The sequence below is a fragment of the Arachis hypogaea genome, chromosome 8 (assembly GCF_003086295.3).
Source record: "Arachis hypogaea cultivar Tifrunner chromosome 8, arahy.Tifrunner.gnm2.J5K5, whole genome shotgun sequence".
NCBI lineage: Eukaryota > Viridiplantae > Streptophyta > Magnoliopsida > Fabales > Fabaceae > Arachis > Arachis hypogaea.
This window is the reverse complement of record NC_092043.1, coordinates 5,473,889-5,483,549: the sequence shown is the minus strand read 5'-3', so window position 1 is coordinate 5,483,549 and position 9,661 is coordinate 5,473,889.

The window sequence follows — 9,661 nt, the reverse complement described above, 5'->3', positions numbered from 1 at the left end:
CGAGATTATTTAATTTGGTTATTGATGTTCTAATTTCACTATAATAGTTTCTTAAATTTACCTATGGATACCAAAGTAGTCTCTGGGGTCATTTCTAGTACTGACTCATCAAGTAACAAAATGTTGACATGGCTATCCTTTGCTACACTAGAAGTTTCCAACAACTATATGACGTAACAAGATTGCAGTTGGATCCAATTTAGTCCATCTCCCATTAAAATTTTTAATTCATTTCCAATGTTTTAGATTACGTTCCTCTTCTTCTTACTCTTCTTTTTCTTCTTTTTAATCGAAACTCTCTGATCACCTTATTACATGTGCCAAACCTCTCTCTATTTCTTCTTTTGCATTCCATGTGAAGCATTGATTCAAGTTTGTATTGTAAGATTTGAAATCTCCCTCATTCAACTTTGGAGTGTTTGAACCTTGAATTGTGGACTTAACCACTGATCTTGATCGCACACTCTTTCAGCTTATCCAACAAAAACAAGGTACTTACTTCATTCATTTTTCATATTTCACCTTCAAACTTTACATATTTTCTATAAAGTTTCATTATTTATTTTTTGTCTGTGTTGAAAGATACGACTTGCTTATTGTTGTACCTTGCAACGGTCCTTCGAAAAACCCTCATGCTTAGCGAATGTTGTGTGATAAGTTCTGGACTGCTTGCGAACATGTGTGGGTTCTATTTCGTAGAACATTGGAATCATAGAAACATGTTCATTCTTGTTCCTGCATTCTATGATCTCGATGAGCTCTCTCAAACACCACCTAGAGGAAGTATAATTTTCGAAGAAGATAACAACAAACAACTTTGAGTTTCTGATAGCATCAACAAGTTCGTCCCAGAAAACACATCCTGTCTCCCTGTTGTCATCGTCTCTGAATGTTTTGGTTTAATTTCACAGAGAGCAACATGAAAATGGCTGAAGAATCCTTTTCACGTGTCCTTCCCTCTAAACTAAAGATAGTGAAAACTTCGTATTGATGAGTGGTAGGTGCTTGAAAGAGAAGAAGAAGAACCACCTGAAAGTGAGATGTCTCTATAATGGTAATGAATTGAGTGCCTTTGGCATATGGGAAGAAAAGATTCAACACTTATTAAAAAAGTAAATATAAATACAAATACTTTTTTCTCATCTAACATATGTTGTATTGTATATATATATAATTAAAAGCTACACATATTCAAGAATATTAAGAAGAAGAAAAAAAATAAAAGAATAAGAAGAAGAGAACAATTTGAACATTGGGAATGAATTAGGGTTTTATAATAGGGAGAGACCAAATTGGGTCCAATGGTAATCCTTTCAAGTCATCTAGCCATTGAGAACCTCCTGCATGGCAAAGGATAGCTACATCAGCACTTCGTCAGTTGAGTCAGCACCAGATGACCCTAGGGACAACTATGGTGTCCGGAGCCAAATCTGGGAGATCATTAGGGTGAAATTGGAATCTCAAAGACCAAATTGAATAATCCTGTGAATCTCAAGGACTACTATGGTTAATCATTTTCACTCCACGGCAGTTCAAATTTTTTTCACAAATTCACCCATTACCTTGGCATTTTTTGTTCGAGCGCTTCTCCCAAATGTTCACTCTATTGCTACTCGCCACTATCCTAATTTTCGTTCTTCCAAAACCTAGCTCCTCCAAATTGCAACGAAAGAAATTCTTCACCCCGAATGAAAACTTACAATGAAATCATCTCCAGAACCCCGCACATATATTAGTTTCTATCCGTGGTAAGCTAATAATGTTACTCTTTGTTCTTTTCTCCTTTGATTTCATGCTTCTTTTTGTTGTTGATAATCACTCATAATCCATTATTATAATCTCTAGTTGATTCACCTTCTTCTCCATCAGCTTGAAGGCACAAATTTTTTTCCTAGAAGTACAGAAGGTTACTCTCTCTCTCTCTTGATTTTCTTGTCTCTATTTTTTTTTACATTTTGTTATTTTTCATACAATAATTTATGATGAAACTTATAGGTACAAAATTAAATTCACAAATTAATATTTCATAACTCATAGGCGAGTAAAAATTGTTCAAATTTCTTGGATTGTAGCAATGATTTTATTAACAAAAGGATAACATGACTTTTCTTTGTATGTTAATGTGGCGGAGTGAGCAAGTTGTAGTAATAAAGGAGGTTTAGGTTCCTATTATGAGTAAGTTTGCATCTTGTATTTTTGTTTGATTCTACAATAAGAGGCCTCTGTGTTGAGCTTGGTTTGGACAAAATTCTTTTTCGTACAATAAATATTCACTTGGGAGGTTGTTTGCACATTAGAATTTTAGATGGGATAAATAGGAATGGAAGCATTTGTAGGTATAAAAATTTAGTCTTTGAAATTCTATGGAATTGATAATTGCACATTGCTTTGTGTGCAGGGAAGCAACTATACAATCAATAAGCTTCAAGGATCAAAATAAATTATATTGTCAGTGTAATAAAGACCAATTCCTAGCGTGTCAATGTCACACTAGAAGCTAAGTATTATTAACTTGCTTCTCTTAACTTTAACTATTATTTATTATATATTTTTGAATCGTTGTTAAAATGTGATCATTTTATCAGAGTAACCCTCTTTTTTAAGGCATTTGATTTGGTAAGCAAAAATACTTATGCAGATAAAATCACAAGTAATAAAATCACAAGTAATAATAGATAAAGTAGTTATAAACAACCACACATATGTACATTTCATGTCAGTTAACAGTACTTAGTCATCCAGCCTATAGTAGCATATAGAATTCAGTTATGACACCTCTCTCTCTATATATATATATATATATATATATATATATGACAGTTCAGGCCCTGACCTATCCAAGAAATCTTTAAACTGGCACCCAGGCTATCCTAGACTTTATATACTCCCCTAATCCCTCTAGGTCACAAAAGCGAGAGATGTAACACCCTAACTTTTAGCACCTCAGGATCGTACCAAAAGTCCAGGTGTTATTTACCTCTGAACCTTTTTATTCTATACTATCTTTATTTAATATTGAGCCTTCGCGAATACGAACGAAACTTTAATTAAGAAGACGAGAGGAGACTTTATTTTCAATCACTTAATCACAAAAGTATTTATATATTCACATAGTATTAAATACATAGACTTATTACAAATCCTACCCCGCTAAAAATGAAAACAATAAACGATGAGGGAAAAATAAATTCTTATAACTCAACCCGTGAACATAATCTTCTGTGCTCCTGTAGCTCCGCACTAAATCTTCGCACCTGTAGCTGAAAGGGGTGAAAATAGGGGGGTAAGAACTGAGAAGTTCTTAGTAGGGTCAGTGTTAGAAGTTAAGTTCGTTTCATTATGTTCTCAGTCAATAACAATAGTCAAGAAAGTATAAATCCAACTCAGCAATTACAGAACATAGAATCCAATCAAGAGAACACACAATAATAGAAAACACAATCATAAACAAATATGCGCAAACAAGTATGATGCATGCCTAGTCCTATACAAGCCATGAGCTCATGTGTCGGTTTGTTGCCCGATTCTTGACACTGGTCCTGAGTTAATTGTTTCGTATCGTTGTCCTATCTCAGCCAACGTTCCCTCCATGAGCGTTACGCATCGCCATCCTCATGGGAGAACCTTCCTTTCGGTCTCTAGTGAGCGTTACGCATCGCCGTCCCCACTGAGCCGTCCATATAGTATCAAGTGAGCGTTATGCATTGCCGTTCCCACTGAGCCGTCCATATAGTATCAAGTGAGCATTACACATCGCCGTTTCCACTAGACACTTAGCACTAAGGCCCAAACAGCACTCAACTCTGTTTTAATCTCTCTGCTCTACTGCAGTAGAGATCCCTTTAATTAATACCTTCTTTTCTATCTACTCTCCGGTAGCAGATGTTCATTAGATCCTTTTAATCTTTGTTCTCTGCTCTCCTGTGGTAGAGATTTCTTTTAGTTACTTTTATTCTTTTAATTCTTTTATTCTCTGTTATTTATTGAATTATATTTTGATTAAACTCAGCAAGCTTTGTCTGAGTTTGGCTTCCAGTGCCATAACCTCTATAAGCAATCTCTGTCTTACAGTTGCGACTCTCTTAAGCCGATGTATGCAAACATAACCTCGGTAAGCAACCTCGGTCTTATAGGAGAGGCTCTCTCTAGCCAATATATGTATTGATAACCTCTATAAGCAACCTCTGTCTTACAGGTGCGACCATCCCCTGGAGTGGTTGATGTATCTTTGAAAAGCAAATCTCGGTGGATTCACCACCATATCTCTGCTTATCTCATTTTCTTTTCATTCATTGTTTCTTTCTTTTCTGTGCCCTGCCCTCCTTTGGCAGGAATTCTTTTAAATTCTTATAATATTTGCTCTCTGCTCTCCTATGGCAGAGGTTCTTTAATATTTTTCTTTCTTTTTCTTTTCTTTCCTTATCATTCTATAATATAATTATCTCTGCATTATTCCCTTGCCTTTCCCTAAGTGTCTTATGAAAAAGAATTATATAGTACTTTAATTAAGTTTGCGTTTTCTAAAACTTTTAAGAACACTCTATTTGCTCTTCTCTGACTTATAATAATATTAATAATATCTTATAGAATAGAAAGGTTTAGATCTAAGTAATGCCTACATTTTTGGTACAATCATGAGGTGCTAAAAGTTAGGGTGTTACATTATGGTATCAGAGCAGTTTGTTTCTGTTAGAGCCTTGGGAATTGACTGGCTATGATTCACTGCATACTCTGAGTGTCTGTCATGCAGTAAGACTTGTCCTAATGATAAAAGTTTGAGTTTTAGATGCATGACTGTCTATTAATTAATGTTGTTAGTCAACCGTTCACTACAACAAATAAGGGTTTTTGCAACGGTAAAAAATTGTTGTTGTAGATTGAAAAATCGTTCCTAAAACTTTAAGCAATGCTTTGACAACGGTTTTTGACCTGTGGTATATGCGGTCGTTGCCAATACTCAAAGGCAATGGTTTTTTACCTAAGCCAACGGTAACAAAAAAATCGTTGCCAAAGGTACTGGCATAGACAATGGTTTTAAAAGAAAATGAATCAATAAGAGAAGTAGATAACTAAAGTTCTAGAACAAATAAAAGTAAGAGAAAACTAAATTAAAATATGACTGAAACTTAAATCTAAAGAGAAATTGGAAGAAGAAACCCTAAACCTGGAGAGAGGAGAGAGCCTCTCTCTCTAGAATTCTACATATAACAGCAGCCCAGAAATCGCCCCCAGCATTTTCTCGTAACTGAGGCATGTGACGCTTGTCACACATACACATCATCCACGCGTATGCGTCACTTGCCCGCTGCACCGGTCATGCGCATGCGTTGTCCACGCGTGCGCGTCAAGGCCAGCTTCTCAAAACTTCAATTTCTTGTGTTCCTTCCATTTTTGCATGCTTCATTTCCATCCTCTAAGCCATTCCTGCCCTAGAAAACCTGAAATCACTTAACGCACATATCATGGCATCGATGGTAATAAAAGATGATTAAAAATTAGCAAATTTAAGGCCAAAGAAGCATGTTTTCAATCATAGCACAAAATTAGGAAGAAAACTTAAAAACATGCACTTTAGATGAATAAGTGTGAGAATAAGTGACAAAATCCATTCAATTCAATATAAAATAACCCATAAAATAATGGCTCATCATTGACACAAACAATCAAAAGCTACTTGAAGATCCACTTTGTAAGTAACATAGTTTCTTGAGATGTTTTGTTCGCTTATCTCTTAATTTAGTTTTGTCCCTTTCTTGTTTTTTCCAAGGACGTGTTTTTCATGTAAGAGGACTATGAAAATAATCAAAATGATGAGGAATTTTTAAATTTTTAATGATGAGGAATAATCAAAATGAAACTAAGATCAAATAAACAATACATGCAAGACACCAAACTTAGAAGTTTGTATACTATTGACACTAACAAATTGAGAATGCATATGAGAAACAACAAAACACTCAAGACAAGAGAATTTAAAGATCAGAGCAAAGAAATCATCAAGAACAACTTGAAGATCAATGAAGAACATAATGTATGTAATTTTCGAAAATTAGAAGAATAAAGACATGCAATTGACACCAAACTTAAAATTAGACACTAGACTCAAACAAGAAACATAAAACTATTTTTGATTTTAAGATTTTATAAATTTTTTTTGTGCTTTTTTGAAAATTGAGTGGAAAAGAAAAACAAGGGTTCAAAATTCTTAATGAGAATTCCAGGAATCATTGCAATGCTAGTCTAAGACTCCGGTCCAGGAATTAGACATGGCTTCACAGCCAGCCAAGCTTTCAGTGAAAGCTCCGGTCCAAAATACTAGACATGGCCAATGGCCAGCCAAGCTTTAACAGATCATTGCTCACAACAGCAAAATTGATAGAAATCAACAAGCTCTTGTGATGATAAGTTGAAACCTTGGTCTAAGAGATTAGACATGGCTTCACAGCCAGCCATACTTCAACAAATCATCATGAAACTCTAGGATCCATTCTTAAAAACTCTGAAGAACAAAATGGAAATATTTTTTTGTATTTTTGAAAAATTTTTGAAAAGTAAAAAGCTTAAACATAAAATAAAATTACCTAAAAGGAAATCCGTGTGAGAAGGGGTGGGTTTGGGAGGGAATTGGTTTTGAATTTGAATGGTGAGGTAGGTGGGGTTTATGTTGGAAAATAATGGATGGATGTGAGTGGTGGAGAGATTATGGGGAAGAGTGTTATGGAAAGGTATAAAGAAGGCAGAAAGTGAGCTGGGGTAGGTAAGGATCCTGTGGGGTCCACAGATCTTGAGGTGTCGAGGATTTCTCATCCCTGCACCTTTCTGGCGTTTAAATGCCCACTGTGTGCCATTTCTGGCGTTAAACGCCAGGCAGATGCCCATTTCTGGCGTTAAACACCAGTCTGGCTGTCAATTTTGGCGTTTAACGCCCAGAATGCTGCTAGACTGGGCGTTAAATGCCCATTCTGCTATCTTTACTGGCCTTTAACGCCAGCTAGATACCAGACACTCTTTTCTGGCATTAAACGCCAGTCTGTGTGTCATTTCTAGCGTTTAACACCCAGAATGATGCCATACTGGGCGTTAAATACCCATTTTGCTATCCTTACTGGCGTTTAAATGCTAGTAAGCCTGTTCTCTAGGGTGTGCTATTTTTTATGCTATTTTTTATTCCGCTTTAATTCTGCAGCTATTTTTGTGACTTTACATGATCATCAACCTAAAGAAAACATATAATAACAATAAAAAATAAAATGAAAAAGTAATTAATATAGATAAATAAAATTGGGTTACCTCCCAATAAGTGCTTCTTTAATGTCAGTAGTTTGACAGAAAGCTCTTACAGAGCTTCACAGATGCTCAGAGCATGATTGTGGCCTCCCAACACCAAACTTAGAAATTGAGTGTGGGGGCTCTGTCTGACTCTGTATTGAGAGAAGCTTTTCATGCTCCTTCTCCATATTTATAGAAGAAGATCCTTGAGTCTTAAACACAAGGTAGTCCTCATTTAATTGAAAGACTAACTCTTCTCTGTCCACATCAATCACAGCCCTTGCTGTGGCTATGAAGAGTCTTCCAAGGATGATGGATTCATCCTCATCCTTCTCAGTGTCTAGGATTATGAAGTCAGCAGGGATGTAAAGGCCTTCAACCTTCACTAAGATATCCTCTACAAGTCCATAAGCCTATTTCATTGATTTGTCTGCCATCTCTAGTAAAAATATGGCAGCTTGTACCTCAAAGATTCCTAGTTTCTCCATTACAGAGAGTGACATGAGGTTAATGCCTAACCCCAGGTCACACAGAGCATTCTCAAAGGTCATAGTGTCTATGGTGCAAGGTATCAAGAACTTTCTGGAATCCGGTTTCTTCTGAGGTAATGTCTGCTGAATCCAAGTATTCAGTTCATTGATGAGCAATGGAGGTTCATCCTCCCAAATCTCATTACCAAATAACTTGGTATTCAGCTTCATGATTACTCCTAGATACTGAGCAACTTGCTCTTCAACAGTGTCTTCGTCCTCTTCAGAGGAAGAATACTCATCAGAGCTCATGAATGGCAAAAGTAAGTTCAGTGGAATCCCTATGGTCTCTGTATGAGTGGTGCACGAAATTATGATCATCAATGGCGCCATCAACATGGTACTCTCAATTGTAATCTCAACTCTTTATCACAACTTCACACAACTAACCAGCAAGTGCACTGGGTCGTCCAAGTAATAAACCTTACGCGAGTAAGGGTCGATCCCACGGAGATTGTTGGTATGAAGCAAGCTATGGTCATCTTGTAAATCTCAGCCAGGCGGATTCAAATGGTTATGGAGGATTATTGATTAAAAGATAAATAAAACATAAAATAAACATAGAGATACTTATGTAATTCATTGGTGAGAATTTCAGATAAGCGTATGGAGATGCTTTGTCCCTTCCGTCTCTCTGCTTTTCTACTGTCTTCATCCAATCCTTCTTACTCCCTTCCATGGCAAGTTGTATATTGGGCATCACCGTTGTCAATGGCTACAGTCCCGTCCTCTCAGTGAAAATGTTCAACGCGCTCTATCACAGCACGGCTATTCATCTGTCGGTTCTCGATCATGTCGGAATAGAATCCAGTGATTCTTTTGCGTCTGCCACTAACGCCCCACAATCGCGAGTTTGAAGCTCGTCACAGTCATTCAATCCCTGAATCCTACTCAGAATACCACAGACAAGGTTTAGACCTTTCAGATTCTCAAGAATGGCTGCCAATTGATTCTAGCTTATACCACGAAGACTCTGATTAAGGAATCCAAGAGATATCAACTCAATCTAAGGTAGAACGGAGGTGGTTGTCTGGCACACGTTCATAGGTGAGAATGATGATGAGTGTCACGGATCATCACATTCATCAAGTTGAGGAACAAGTGATATCTTAGAACAAGAATAAGCTAAATTGAATAGAAGAACAATAGTAATTACATTAATACTCGAGGTACAGCAGAGCTCCACACCTTAATCTATGGTGTGTAGAAACTCTACCATTAAAAATACATAAGAACAAGGTCTAGGCATGGCCAAAAATTCACTTCAAGTGCAGGGAGGTCAGAATCCAATAGCATCTGTAGCCCTTTTCAACCTCTGAATCAGATTTTTGCTCAGGTCCCTCAATTTCAGTCAGAAAATACCTAAAATCACAGAAAAACACACAAACTCATAGTAAAGTCCAGAAAAGTGAATTTTAAATAAAAACTAATAAAAATATAATAAAAATAACTAAAACATACTAAAAGCATACTAAAAATAATGCCAAAAAGCGTATAAATTATCCGCTCATCAATGAGCCTCATATTCCTTTAGTTCCTCAATAGGGAACTCCTTATTGGTCAGTGGACGTCCCTTGAGGTCTTCCTCACTGGGAATCACTGCCTTTTCACTCTCTCCATGTTCGGCCATTTTGGTTATAGTTATGGCCTTGCACTCTCTTTTGGAATTCTCTTCTGTATTGCTTGGGAGAGTACGAGGAGGAGTTTCAGTAAGTCTTTTACTCAGTTGACCCACTTGTGCCTCCAAATTTCTGATGGAGAATCTTGTTTCATTCATGAAACTGAAAGTGGTTTTAGATAGATCAGAGACTATATTTGCTAAGACAGAGAGGCTCTGCTCAGAATTCTCTGTCTGTTGTTGA